This window comes from Canis lupus, chromosome 26 (assembly GCF_048164855.1).
Source record: "Canis lupus baileyi chromosome 26, mCanLup2.hap1, whole genome shotgun sequence".
NCBI lineage: Eukaryota > Metazoa > Chordata > Mammalia > Carnivora > Canidae > Canis > Canis lupus.
Window position 1 is genome coordinate 18,721,459 of NC_132863.1, and position 14,876 is coordinate 18,736,334.

Below are 14,876 nucleotides of genomic sequence, written 5' to 3' on the forward strand. Positions count from 1 at the left end.
GTTGTGCATTGAAACAGAGAGATATTGTGAAATTATATTCCCAAAAGATAGACCAACTTAGACTCCTTCCCACAGATTTTGAGAAAGTCTGCACATTGTGCTCTTACCAGCCTTGGATGTTATTAATTTGTTAGTGTTTCATGGGGACATAGTTTCAGTTTGGGATAATGAATTCATTCTGGAGGTAGATAGTGACAATGATTACGAAACAGTGTGAATGGACTTAATACCCCTGAACTGTACACTTCAATGGTTAAAATGGTAAATTTTATGTTACAGACACAAATATAAAAAGAAACAAGAGGTGCCTGTGTAGTGCAGTCATTTGAGTGTCAGACTCTTGGTTTCAGGTCAGGAAGTAATCTCAGCTAAACCGCTGGGCCACCAGGGCCACCCAATAAATAATTTTTCAAAAAAGATTTTATTGGGTAGCCCGGGTGGCTCAGCGGTTTAGCGCCTGCCTTCAGCCTGGGCCGTGATCCTGGGAACCCAGGATCGAGTCCCATGTTGGGCTCCCAGGATGGGGCCTGCTTCTCCCTCTGCCTGTGTCTCTGACTCTCTCTCTCAAGAATAAATAAATAAAAATCTTAAAAAAAAGATTTTATTTATCAATTTGACAGAGCAAGAGCACAAGCAGGGGGAGCAGCAGAGGGAGAGGGAGAAGCAGGTTTGCCTCGGAGCAGGGAGCCTGATGCAGGGCTCAATCCCAGGTCCCTGGGATTACTACCTGAGTCAAAGGCAGATGCCTAACTGACTGAGCAACCTAGGCACCCCTGAATAAATAAATCTTAAAAAAAAAAAAAAAAAAAAAAGAAACAAAGTGTTGACACAGCTACAACATGGATGAACCTTGAAAACATTGTACTGGGTGAAAAAAGCTGATTGCAGAGGACCACATATTAATATGATTCTATTTATTCAATGCCCAGAATAGGCAAATCCATAGCAATAGAGTGTAGATTAGTGGCTGCCAGGGGCTGGAGGGAGGGGGAAAGTGGGGGTAAACTGCTAATAATAGGTATAGGGTTTCTTTTTGGGGTGATGAAATATTCTGAAGTTACATAGTGGTAACAGCCTTACAGCTTTGCCAATATAGTAAAAACCACTGAACTGTATACTTTAAATGGTGAATACTATGGTGTGTGAATTATACAATAATTTTAAAAAGATCATGGACTCCTGAGTGGCTCAGTTTGTAAGCGTCTGCCTTCGGCTCAGGTAGTGATGAGATCTAGCCCCATGTTGAGCTCCCTGCTCGGTGGGGAGCCTGCTTCTCCCTCTCCCTCTGCTGCTCCCTCTGCTTGTGCTTTCTCTCTCTCTCTCTGCCAAATGAATAAATGAAATCTTTAAAGTAATAAAAATTAAAAAATTAAAAAATAGAAAAGAGGCTGGGGCTACAGTGCTTATACTAGTTTATTCAGCCATTCTCCAGTTGATGCACATTTGGGTTGTGTTTCTTTTTTTAAATTTTATTTTTTCATTTTTTAAAAAAGATTTTTATTTATTTATTAATGAGAGACACAGAGACAGAGAGGCAGAGACACAGGCAGAGGGAGAAGCAGGCTCCATGCGGGGAGCCTGACGTGGGACTTGATCTCAGGTCTCCAGGATCACGCCCTGGGCTGAAGGCAGCACCAAACTGCTGAGCCACCCAGGCTGCCCATTTTAATTTTATTTTTAAAAAGATTTTATTTGAGAGAGAGAAACAGATATAGTGACAGAGATAGTGAGAGAGAGAAGGAGCAGGCAAGAGAGGGAGAAGCAGGCTCTCCACTGAGCAGGGAGCCTGCCACGGGACCCCCACTTGGAGCTCATCTCGAGGAGGCTCATCTAGGAGCTTGAGACAGGGCTCCATGCAGGGCTGGATCCCAGGACTCTGGGATCATGACCTGAGCTGAAAACAGATGTTTTACTGACTTAACCACCCAGGTGCCCCTGAGTTGTGTTTCAATTTTTTTTTCCTATTTGAAACAATGCTGCAACGAAGATCATTAAACGTGTGGGGACAAAAGAGAGAGAGAGAGAGAGAGAGAATATTGAGGCCAATCTTGAGCTCTCCCAGGCTGCCTCATACCTGGGCATGTCCTAATGTGAGTCTGTTTTAGAAATTGTCAGTTCCTCTGACACCAAGACGTGATGAAGCTTTTGCCCTCTGCTCCAAGCACTTTCTCAGAGTCAGAAGAAAAGACTTTGAAAAGACCATCATTTTGCTTTTTTCTATCATTGAAGATCTATTGTAAATGATATCAGCCCCATATTACCCTGAAAAGACAACCCCAGGGAGGGGAGTTATGGTTTAGATCAGGGGTCAGCAGACTATGACTCATGGCCTGTTTTTGTACCAGCTAAGAATGTTTTTTTTTTTTTTTTTTAAGATTTTATTTATTTATTCATAGACACAGGCAGAGGGAGAAGCAGGCTCCATGCAGGGAGCCCGATGTGGGACTCGATCCCGGGTCTCCAGGATCACACCCCAGGCTGCAGGCAGCGCCAAACCGCTGAGCCACTGGGCTGCCTTAAGAATGGTTTTTACAGATGGGCATTTGTGACCAACTTGGTGATAGGAGACACTAACTTTGAGCCCAAATTAAGCAAAATCTTATTCCCTCTTATACCCCAAACCTGTTCTCATTAGCAGACTTGTGCTACAAAAAGCTTATACTCAATTTTCTTGTTATACTTTGAATTTCATCACTAAAAAACTTGTGGAAATTCATTTTCTCTCATTTTACAACGACCTATAGAATATCCTCGATTTTGCCTCTTGGCCCACAAAGCCTAAAACTTTCTCTATCAGGCCCTTTGTGGAAAGTTTGCCAATCTCGGTTCTATGCTCCCAAGAGATATCGGAAATAAATATTGTAAAGAAAAGAACTGTATAAAGATGGAATAGCCCCAAGCTACAATTACCTCTCAAAAATAACACAGCCTGGAAATGACAGAAATTTCAATCAAATTATCCAGGTCACAAAGCATTCTGCTGATTTAGTTTAGAGAAGTTAAAGGGAAAGAAAAAAACTCGGTTTGTATCTTCTATAATAGGAAAGGAAAGTGAATAGGAAAAAGGAAAATGAAATGAACAGGAAATTATTCATGTATTTTTTGAATTGGTGATGATATTTATATAAAAATAAGGACATGGATACATATGGACTCTGCAAGATATGTATTCCAGCACTGAATAAGCACTTTATATAAATGATCTTATTTAATCCTCACAAGAACCCTGCAAGTTGAAGTCAAGGTCATCCCCTGATACCAACTCCCATCTGGCAGCAGCAAAAAGTAGTACTTTGTCCAGAAAAAAAAAAAAAAAAAAGCAGCAGCTGGAGACTAGCTGGCAAAGGGCCTTGAATGCTGTCCTGGGAAATAGCCTATATTCTATTTCTTTACCAGGTTACTCTGTAGACCATGAGTCTCTCAGGAATTTCCAGAATGGGGGGAAGTGGTCAATTCTGTGTTTTGGGATGATAACGAGGATGGCTTTGGAGATAACTCTTGAGGCCAAGAGGCCAGAGAGAAACTTTTTCTAGCAGTCCAAGGAAGAGCCAATGAGGGTCTGGGATGGTACATGCAGAGGAGAGAATACACTTCCTTGCTCTAATTGGCTCTAGTTTGACAGAATGGACATGAAGGCTGAAGGACAGGCAGTCACAGTCAACTTCAAAGTTTCTGGTGGCAAAATGAGAGAATCCAGATAAGAAACAAGTTTGTAGTAGGAGAAAGAGGAATAGGTAAATGCCATATTTAAAATTCTTTGGTGTTATCTAGGAAGGTTGTCTAGGGCAATGGGAAATGTGTGTCTAGAAGTTCAAAAAGATATCCATCTAGGGGAGAGAGAGAGAGATTGGGAACTATGAGGAAATGGCTGCCTTTCAGAGGGGTTTGAGAAGGAGAGAGCAAGGGAAAAGATGGGAGAGAAAAGAAATGTTAGTAAAAACTAATCTTTTTAGGGGTGATCATGGGGCAAGTCTTACATCACTGAGAAGTAAGTGGAGGCTGTAGGACATGCAAGACTCAGTGGTATTATCCCTAAAAGGGTTTCAAGAAGGAGGCAGAAGTCAATGGAAGATTACAGAGTCGTCTCTGTAGAAAAGAAAGGCTCTAAACCGGCAATTGGATTTGGCCATTAGAAGGTCAATGGTGACATCTGACAAAGTGGGTAGTGACAGCAGTCCTGCCTAACGAGTGATGGGGAGGAGGGGGAAGGAAGAGAGGCTGGGATGGTGGAAGTTTTTTTAGGATAGAGAAAATCTGTGAGGGAGACAGAGACACTGAAGATGTACTGAAGAAGCTTTCCTTTTTCTATCTCAGACCTCACATCCCTGGCTGAGCAGGACACATAGCACTCCCCTCCCCGACCCCACCCCCAAAAGAAGTTTGCCTGGGGATGTTACCTGGAGAGAGGAGGTGAATTTTTCTCTAGGTGTTGGTCACAGAATCTTCATCTCTTATTTCCTCCATCTTTAATGAGGATCAGAACACCTGGCCTTCCAATGTATAAACTTCTTAAAATTCAAGTATAGTTGACATATAAGACAATATGTACTGAATTTTACCAGCTAACTCTTGTATTTTAAACATACGAGTTATTAGAAATAAATAAGATGACACATGATTGATTCTCCCAAACACAGACTATACTTCTCTATTTTATGAAATTCGCACTTGCTGGTCATAGACCCCTCCCCCCTCATTGATAGGTATGATACCTATAATATGGAGTTCCCCACATAGCACTCCCCCACCCCCCAAATAAAGGTTGGCTGGAAAGCACTCTCCCTATTGGGAATGTTACCTGGAGAGGGGAGGTGAATTTTTTTCTAGGTGTTGGTCACAGAATCTTTGTCTCACTCTCTCTCTCTCTCTCTCTTTTTTTAAAGATTTTATTTATTTATTCATGAGAGACAGAGAGAAACAGAGACTTAGAGGGAGAAATAGGCTCCCTGTGGGGAGCCTGATGCAGGACTTGATCCTAGAACCCTGGGATCTTGACCCGAGCCTAAGGCAGATGCTCAACCACTAAGCCCCCCAGGTGCCCCAGAATCTGTGTCTCTTATTTCCTCCATCTTCAATGAGGATCAGAACACCTGGCCTTCCAATGTATACATTCTTAAAAATTCAAGTATAGTTGACATACAAGACAATATGTACTGAATTTTAGCAGCCAACTCTTCTATTTTAAACACACAAGCTATTAGAGAAGTAAACATGATGACACATGATTGATTCTCACAAACACGGACTATTCTTCTGTATTTTACGAAATTCCCACTTGGTCATCTAGGCCTCCCCCCTCATTGATATGTCTGCTACCTATAACACGGAGTTCCCCAAACCGTGTAAAGCAGGCAGAAAATTCTGATGATAAGATCTGCCCCTCCCCACGCCAGGTCAAACAGGCCACAATTCTTCAGCTCTCTCGAGAGTTGCTCGGGGGAACTAGTCAGTTATTATTGGGTGGAAACAGCAGCCACCGGAGTGGTTTCAAGATGGAAGGTGCTAATTATTAGTGTTTTCTGTTTGTTTCTGGCCATGTTATTTAGAGAGTCTTCAGCGGTGGCTCGCGAAGGGTGACACCGGGCCGCAGCCGCGGCAGCATCACCTGGGAAGCTGTCAGAAATGCAAGTTCCTCCCCGCAGACCTCGGGCCGCAGCGGCCCGGGGGTGGGGCCCAGCCACGTGCGCTCTCCTGCGTTCCAGGCGGGGCTGCGCCGCGCGGCGTTTCACCTGCAGGCTTTCCGCTCGGCGGCCGTCGCCGGGGCGGGGGGCTTCCTGCCGACGCAGGCTCCCGGGCTGCACCCCGGAGCCGCCGCATCCCAGCCCGCGGCCAAGCACGGTCCCCGGGCGGCGTTCCCGTGTCTGCGCGAGGTAATGAGGACGTCTCCCCCACCGAGTCCAGGAACCCGGAGGCCTAACCCGAGAAGCGGCGAAATTGCCTGAGCCCCAGCCCCGCCACCCCCGCCACCCCCGCCGCGCCCCCGTCCGCCGCTCGGCTGCCCCGGGATCTGCCCGCCGCGCTGACGGGTGCAGGGGCAGCGGGCGGGGGAGCCTCGGGCGCGCTCTGCGAGCCAGGTGGGCCCGGAGCAGGTGTGGCGGGAGGGCGCGGGGCGCGGGGCGCGGGGGCGCGAGGCGGGGGGCGACTTCCACGCGGGGAGGGAGCGACCGGGGACGTTAGGCGGTGGTGCAGGGGACGCGGCGGGGCACGGGGGCGGCGGCTGGCGGGCCGGGCCCCGCGGGGGAGGGGGCCGCCCCTCGGGGGGCACGCGGCGGGCGGGGGTCGGGGCGGGGAGGGAGGTGGGTCCCCGCCGGCGCGGGGGCGGGCGGCTCCGCGGCTCCCCGCCCCCGGCCCGCCCCTCCGCGGCGCCATTTTGCAGGCGGCTGTCGCGGGGACCGGAGGCGGCGGCGGCGGCGGGCACTGCGGCGCCGAGGCGCGGCGGCAGGACGGGAGCCCAGCGGGCTGCAGCCAGGTGAGAGCCGGGCCGCCGCGCCCCCCGCCCGGCCCGCGAGCCGCACCTGCCGGGCCGGGCCGCGAGGTGCTCGCCGCGCCCACGAGGCCGGCCTGGCACGGCCCCCGCGCGCTGTCACCCGCCCCGCGCCGCGGCCTGCGCCCCCCGCCCCGGGCCGCCCCCGGGCGCCCGCCCCCGCCCCCGCCGGCCGGACCGCGGGGCCCCCGGATGCCCGGCGACCCCCGGCCTCCGCCCCCCGCCCCCCCACCCCCGGGCCCGGCCGGCTCCCGGGCGCTCGCGCCGCCCGCCGCGGGAGCCCAGCGCGCTCGGGCCCTCAGGCCGCGCCGCGGGAGGCGAGCGGGTCCCCGGGGCCGGGCTGGGCGCCGCCGCCGCCGCCGCCGCCGGGCCTCGGGCCGCGCGTCCCGGGGCCGCCCGCCCCTCGCCCCGCTCCCGGGGCTGCGCGCGGACCTCCCGAGCCCCGGAACTCAGGGCCACCAACAGGGCGGCGGGGGGCGCCTTGTGCATTTTCCGCTTTCTCCTCTCCTACAAAGGCTGCGCCAAGTAATTTTAGAAGCCGCTGCTCCCACCGGGGCCCTTCGCTCCGGCCGGATCCTGGGGGTCGCCGACTCCCCTTGCTGCTGCCTTGCCGGGAGCAGACATTGACGTTTCGAGTGTGACTACTCTAAGGGCTCGGGATTTTCTCCTGCCGTGGACTCTGGGTCCGCCCTGGAGGGGGCAGCCGGCGGGAGCTCGGCCTTAGGCTGGGGGCTGCGAGCGTGACGGATGTGAAATTCTTGGTTGTCAGGGCAAAGGGTAAATGAGGGCGATTGCATGTGGGAGAGAGTCCCCCTTAAGGGATTTCTGGCTCTGGGGCGTCAGCAGGAGCTGTGACTTTGATTCTTGCGATTCTGGAAGATGGGAGGGGGGAGATGCTCTCCCTGCTGACGTCTGGGTGTGCTGCGAAGGCCAGTGATGTGCGAGGCCCTGGGACCGGAGTCCCGAGGACAGTCCCGAGGCTGTCTGGCTTGAGCTGTCATTAACTGGCCATGTGACTTCTCGCCGCCAGTTCTTCCTCTCTAAAGCCAGAGACAAAAATCAGGGGTCGCTGAAGCTTCTTCTTCTTCTTCTTCTTCTTCTTTTTTTTTTTTTTTTAACGTGTTTGCATTTGAATAATGCTGTGGAGCTGGGGCCTCCCCCATTTGCACTTGTCTACACCTGTCTTTTCACCTTCGCACATGACTTTCCCTGGATAGTCTGGAAGGTGTCTGAATCTGGTGAGATTTATAAAAGGTCTATCAGCGCAGAGATTCCGAATTCTGTACTGGGTTATGGTTGCCTCTACCAGGATCACTTGTGAACCTGTCACTAGTGGTCTCCCTTCACTTCTCCAGAATTAAATAGCTTTTGGGCACCCGCCTTTTAAAGTGGCCAGCAGTGGATGTGCAGCGTAAGCCCACATGGCACACCTGTTAGTTGAAAGAAGGTGAGCAGGTGTGTCCAGCCAGGCTACCTGTTTCACCTGACAGCCTGAGCGAGAGCTATCTGCTTTCTAGACCATTTCCTTTGTCAAAATGGCGACCAGCTTCTTTCTTTGAATTCCAGGGCATTTCTCTCTCTCTTTTTTTTTTTTTTTTTTTTCTCTGAGTAGGGAGTGAAATTTTTTTTTTTTTAAGAAAAGTATTTCAAGAACTTTATATATTGACAGTTTTTTTTTTTTTCTACATGGTTGCATGGTAGTTGTATTTTCTGACTGTGGCAAAGTTAATGAAGCTGAGTTCGAACATCTGTTAGGATGTTTTAAAAATGCTTAATGAAAGTACCGGGCTTGAATATTGTAGAGGGTTTTGCTAGGTTTCATGCCGGCCACACTGCCCGTCATGTTTGTATAGCAAAGGCTAGAGGTCATAGTAGTGCAGAAATTATTTAGGTGTCCCAGGAGCAAGCTCACGTAACCTTCCATTAGTCCACCTGCTAATTTGGTGCCAGGTGTTGTTGAACAAATCATTGTTGAATAACCCTTAGTCTTTTGCCCTCAGGGAACCTAAGGTCTGGTATCTAGAAATCCTGTTCAGTGTCTCCAAAAACAAACCTGGGGTCCTTTTGGAGACTCCTTTCTGGCACCACTGATACCTTGAGGAATTTTCCCATTTTGCTTAGGGGAATTAAAAGTCAGCAGTCATACATAATTTGCAGTTATATAGTGCTTTGTACTTGTAAATGAAAGCTTTTTAAAAACTTATTTTTCTTTAATCCTCTTAGGCTTTTTTAATTTAAACATTTTACAGTCCCTCCCTGACCGGTTTCCAGGCCTTTCCTATAAAACTCCCAACACACTAGTCTGTTCCCAATGCCAGATAACCTCATTAATTCATTTTTACTCCCGCTGTTCTTCCAGTTATTCTCTCCTCAGAGGGCTGCCGGTCTGGGCTTTTATTCTTTTGCTAGGGAGCATTCCTGCTCCAGGTTAAGCTGTGCATTACTGACACAGGATTTAAACGAGCCCTGTGTGTGCTTTAAGGCACCGTATGGCCGTCTCCTTTTTCCTCCCAGCTTTGCTATTTCTAGCCTGTAATTTTGTTGCAGGTTCTAGATTGTTGACTCTGGAATAATTGAGCTTGGCTTGCAGCTTATACTTTTCATAGGACTTTAATGCATTTCGTATATTTATTGAGGACCTGCTGTGTGCCAGGCAATGTTTTTGGTGCTCTGCATGCTGCATGGAGATTCTGTGTCCACATGGAGCTCGCACTCTGGTGAGGAGGCAGACAATATTTCATGCCCTGAGGAAGAATCTGGCAGGATTGAGGGTATTAAGTGTTGGGGTAGGAGCTGAAATTTTAGAAAGGATAGATAGGGAAGGCCTGAGTCATCTTTGATTGGATATGTGAAGCAAGTGAGTCATATGGATATCTGGGGGAGGAACATTCCCAGTGGAGGAAGCAGCAGATGCAAAGGCCCTGAGGCAAGAGGAGAGCATTTGGTTTTGAGGTCAAAGAGGCAGTGGGCAGTAGGAGTTGAATCATGTAAGGCCATATGCTGTAAGGCCTATGGGTTTTACTTTGAGGGGGAATGGGAGCTGATGGAGGGTTTTGAGTAGAGGGGTTGTGGACTGATTTAGCATTTAACAAGGACCTGCTGGTTATTGTTATTTGAGAATTAATTAGAAGCAGAGAGGGCAGGGCAGCAGGGTGACCTGCTGGGTGAGGGCTGTGGGTGGTTGTCAGACCAGGATGATGGAGGGTAACCAGGGAGGTGGTGAGAAGTGATGGGATTCTGAGTTGGGGCTGAGGAGATCACTGACAGACCAGTTATGGGAGGTGAGGGGGGCAGTATAAAAAAAGTTGAGGGCAGTGTCCAAGTTTCTGGTCTGAGCACTTAGAATGAAAGGAACCCAAAACATCTGAGATGGTAGAAGAGCAAGTTTAGGGCATGTTAAGTTGTCATGCCAACCTGACAAACCCAAATGTAGTCATAAAGGGAAGAAGTGGGTGTTTTGGGGGAGCTCCTCCTCTGTGGAAATGTAAATCTTTCTGAGAACTTCTGTTGTCCTTAGCCTTCTCTTCTCTGACTTCAGCAAGTCCCTGACCTCAAGTGTAGGTGGCTTCTCAGGCCATCTGAAAATGTACTCCACGAAGGAGAGTTCTATCTACTCGTTTATTCACTAACCATTTCTTGCACTACTTCAGTGGGGTTGCTTGTTATGCAAGCTTAGAATCTAAAGATAGCACAAAAAGCAAAGAGCTGGATTAATCAAAAATGACCTTTGAAAATTCTTATATCCCAGCAAGTGTGGCAGGCATGATCTGCATATATACTCTATACAGAAACATCTAAGTATTCGAGTGTAATGGACACAGTAGTGAACAATGGATAATCCCCCAGAGGATCATACTCAGGACTTAAATCTAAGTGTTCTCACTGCCGTGAGCTGTTTCAGTGGCTTTAGATGGCAGCCTGAAATCTTCCTCTTGGCCCTGGTCTTGCTCGGCTCCAGTTCTTATTGTTTCTCTGCAGCCTCGGTGAGTCTTTCAGTGAGGAGTCAGAGTTGCCTTGGGCCCTTGCTTCCCTGGCTGCCCCAGACCGTGGCTTTCTCTGGTCATTGGTCAGGAGAACCTTCTTCTTTTACAGTTCTTGCCATAGATTTTGCCCAAAGTAGCCCCTTTGTGTCATTTGCCCCGGGCATCCCTATGAGTGCCTGGTAGAGGCTTTACCTCCCTTTCTTCACTCTCAACATGAATCTTGCAGAGCTGAGTCTCCTCATCTTCTAAGTTGAATGTGAGCACAGTTTCATAAAAAGCATTTCTCCTCCGGGAGCCTCTCCAGGCTATAGAGCAGACCCAAGAAAGACTGGCCAGTGGGCCCTGTAAGATAGGGGCTGTGTACATCGGCTCTGTGCTGAGCACTTGAGGTCATTGTTGTTAGTCTCAGCCACCGGCGGGCAGAGGTGTTCTGGGCTGCATTTTTATCATTGAAGAAACTGGAATGTGGTTAACTGATCTGAGTTAATAACTCTTGGGTCTTGATTCCTACCTTTAGTGAGAGTAATACCCTTAGTGATAGAGTGCCCTTCCTAGGTCTTGTCTGGAGCTCTGGGTTTGTAAGCTCCTGTTGGCATAGAAGAGGGTAGAGAAGCTAGCACCTCCTGTGTTCACTAATGTCCTTTAATCACGGCAGCCCTAGGAGATGGGTATGATTCTGGTTCCCACCTTACAGCTGAAGGGGCTGCGGTCTGGATCCTTCTCACTTTCTCCCACCTTCCTCTTACCTGGACTGCTTTTCATTCCTCTGAGTACCCTAGCTTGGTCCTTTGCTCCTTTTTTTTTTTTTTTTAAATAGATTTTATTTTTTTAAGAGTATTTATTTATTCATATAGAGACAGAGAGGCAGAGACACAGGCAGAGGGAGAAGCCGACTCCATGCAGGGAGCCTGATGTGGGACTCGATCCTGGGTCTCCAGGATCAGGCCCTGGGCTGAAGGCCGCGCTAAACTGCTGAGCCACCCGGGCTACCAGAGTTTATTATTATTTTTTTAAGGAACCTGTATACCCAATAGAAGGCTTGAACCCACAATGCTGGGATCAAGAGTCCCATGGTCCAGTGACTGAGGCAGCCAGGCGCCGGGGTCCTTCTGTTCCTTCTGTTAGTGCCTTCTGGCATTTCCTGTAGGAATCTTCCACAACCTCCCCACCCCAACACATAGACCTTTCTTTTATGTGGTCTCCCTTTGAGATGGCGTCCCTTTGCAATCAGCTTTATTTAATTGGCATTAGTGTTTTGGTTCTGGACCATCCCTTCATCGAGGAGGCTGTGCTGTTAGGACTCTGGATGGTCTTCCTCACCACTCTTCTTGTGGAGAGCCCTGCTGGAAACGCTGTTCCTCATATATTGCTACTGTAGTTGGAATTTCAGCCTCAGATTGGTTTGGTTTTCTCGTCCTTTCTGCAGTGCTGGCTGAAATCCTTAGCTGTCTCCAAAGGCAAATCAGCTGGCTTAGGGGTATAGTCTCTTCCTTGTCTGATATGGTTGAACTCAAACTGGAGAGTTTCCCATTCAGAAGGTCTGGGGTGAGGCCCGATAATTTGCATTTCGGATGCTGCCAGTGGGATAACCCCTGGCACCTGTTCTTGTAAATCAAGTTTTATTGAAACACAGCCACGTGCATTCAAGATGCTTTATGACCTGCAGGCGTAAAATATTTGCTATCTGGCCCTTTATAGGAAGGGCACAGTAGTATGGATGAAATCAGTGCTGAACACTTTCTGTTGAATTCATATTTTATCATCAAGAACTCTTTATATATTGGACGCCTGGGTGGCTCAGCGGTTGAGTGTCTGCCTTTGGGTCAGGGCATGATTCTGGGATCCAGGATCAAGTCCTGCGTCGGGCTCCCTGCATGGAGCCTGCTTCTCCCTCTGCCTGTGTCTCTGCTTCTCTCTCTCTCTCTCATGAATAAATAAAATCTTTTTTTTTTTAAACCTCTTTATATATAAAGACACTGATTCACAAATTATTCCACAGAAATATGGTATGGGGAATATATGTGTATTTTGAAGTGTTTGGGAGTATAACAAGCATGGCACTTCTTTTAAGTCTTCTGTTTTATCTAAAAATAATGTGAATTTTTTATTCTATTCCAGAAACATCAGTGCTTGGTTTAATATGAAACATTTTTCTTCCTTAATCTTTGAGTAAAGTTGATGCTACTGGATGTGTTATTTTAATTCTGCTTTCACTCTGTTTGAGAAATAAGCCATTAAGATTTGCATTTTTTTTGTCATAAGTTACAAATATTTGTGCTTTGAATTCAGATCTGTCAATCTTTTTCTTGTGCTTTCTCTACCCCAAGATTTTATTAATATTCCTTTATATGTTTCTTCTTTTTAAAAATATTTGGCTGTTATTTAAAGCTTTATTGGAGTGTGGCATGGAGTAAGGATTATATTTTCCCCTACAGTTTCTCCAGCACCATTTATTCATTAGTTCATCCTTGTCTTGTTAAATTAAAATGACCCCTTAATCATATGCTGAATCCTTAGGTCTGTTGTGGCACTTACTGTTTTATTCCATTTATCTATTCTCTATTCCTTTGCCATGACTTTGCTATTTTCTTCATTATGGTCAGTCTATAGTAGGCTTTACTGCTCAGTTTTTTTCCCCCTGGCATTTTAGGTTTCAAAATAATGGGAATTTTTATTAAATGTATAAAAATTAATTTGGGGAGACTTGTCATTTTTATAATATTGAATTGTTCTGTCCATGAACATAATGCAGATCTTTTTTTTTTTTTTTTTTTAAGATTTTTATTTATTCATGAGAGAGAGGCAGAGACACAGGCAGAGGGAGAAGCAGGCTCCATGCAGGGACCCCGATGTGGGACTCGATCCTGGGACTCCAGGATCATGCCCTGGGCCAAAGGCAGGTGCCAGACCGCTGAGCTATCCAGGGTTCCCCATAATGCAGATCTTTTATAGCTTTCATTTTTCTAGATTTTCTTCCTAATAAATGGTCTGCGGGTTGTTTATTGCTCTTTGTTTTTGTTATTTTTTAAAATTTTTATTCTTTAAAGATTTTATTTATTCATGAGAGACACAGACAGAGACCTAGGCAGAGGGAGAAGCAGGCTCCCTGTGGAGAGCCTGATGCGGGACTTGATCTCAGGACCCTGGGATCACAACCTGAACCAAAAGCAGATGCTCAACCACTGAGCCACCCAGGTGCCCCAATTGCTCTTTATTTAAAAATATTTACTATTTAGAATGAAGTGATTTCCCTTTGCCCTTCCTTTCCCGGCAACATACACCATCATCCAACTGGTAAAAAGAATAGAGAAAGTGATTGCGTCCATATCTTCTAGCCAATCACATGTATTACTCAGGGCAGTTACGCTGGTCAGAATCTGTATCCTAACAAAATAAAAAGTTATTTTTGTTTTAAAGATTTATTTATTTTAGAGAGTACACCGGAAGGAGGGGCAGAGGGAGAGAGAGAATCTCAAACAATCTCAATCCTTGCTGAGCCTGTTGCCCCGAGGTCATGACTTGAGTTAAAACCCAAGAGTGGGTTGCCCAACCAATTGGGCCACCCAGGTGTCCCTGGAAAAGTTATTTCTTGTTTATATTTTTTGACTAGTTCTCCTTAAGTGGCAAGTTGGGGATCTAGGCTCCTTCCATCTTACTGCTGCTGACTTTATAGTGTGGTCTCTGTTTGCCATGGAATTTTGGGCATGGAAGATTGTTCCTATGGGCTTTGCTTGGAAATAGCAGTATTTGCTCCCACAGTCTGTTGGCCCTGTCCTAGAGGCCGGGGGCGGGTGGGGTGGTGGTGGTAGTGGTGGGAGACAAGTCATTTTGTGTATCTGAGAAGAAAATGAAATGGCAGTGTGTTTGCTATTCTGCTTACCTAACTGTTTTATTTTTCAGTTGATTGTCCTGAGTTTCTCAGATTTTTGTCTATTTGAGAGAGAGAGAGAGAGAGAGAGAGAAAATGAGTGGGGAGGGGTAGAGGCGAAGGGGAGAAAGCAGATCTCCTGCTGAGCTGGGAGCCTGATGTGATGCCAGGGCTTGATCCTATGACCCTGAGATCATGACCTGAGCTGAAGTCAGATGCCCTTTTTTTTTTTTTTTTTTTTTTTAAGTATTTTATTTTCTTATTTGAGAGAGAGAGAGCGCACTCGAGTGCACTCATGCACAAGCAGTGGGAGCAGGATAGGGAGAAGCAGGTTCCCCATGCAGGGCTGGATCCCAGGACCCTGAGAACATGACCTGAGCCAAAGGCAGACAGACGCTTAACTGACAGGGTCACCCAGTTGCCCCCATTTGTGTGTGTGTGTGTGTGTGTGTGTGTGTGTGTTTATACATTTCTTTTTTCCTTTTTTTTCTTTTCTTTTTTTTAAGATTTTACTTATTCATGAGAATAAATAACATACACA

At 47.3% G+C, this 14,876-nt stretch overlaps 1 protein-coding gene across 7 annotated transcripts in view; it reads left to right on the plus strand.

The window, feature by feature from the left end:
• The window catches only part of SLC23A2 (solute carrier family 23 member 2), a 142,121-nt gene that overhangs the window by 995 nt on the left and 126,250 nt on the right, over positions 1-14,876 (plus strand). The window contains exon 1 of one of the 7 annotated variants that reach the window (XM_072800161.1): positions 5,722-5,870. The exons of 1 other annotated variant lie outside the window; for it this stretch is intronic. The gene's annotated coding sequence lies outside the window, so the exon portion shown is untranslated. Of the gene's footprint in view, positions 1-5,721; positions 5,871-6,058; positions 6,075-6,358; positions 6,470-14,876 lie in introns of those variants that run through there. 5 more of the 7 variants (XM_072800166.1, XM_072800164.1, XM_072800165.1 and 2 more) reach the window with 5 other exon arrangements.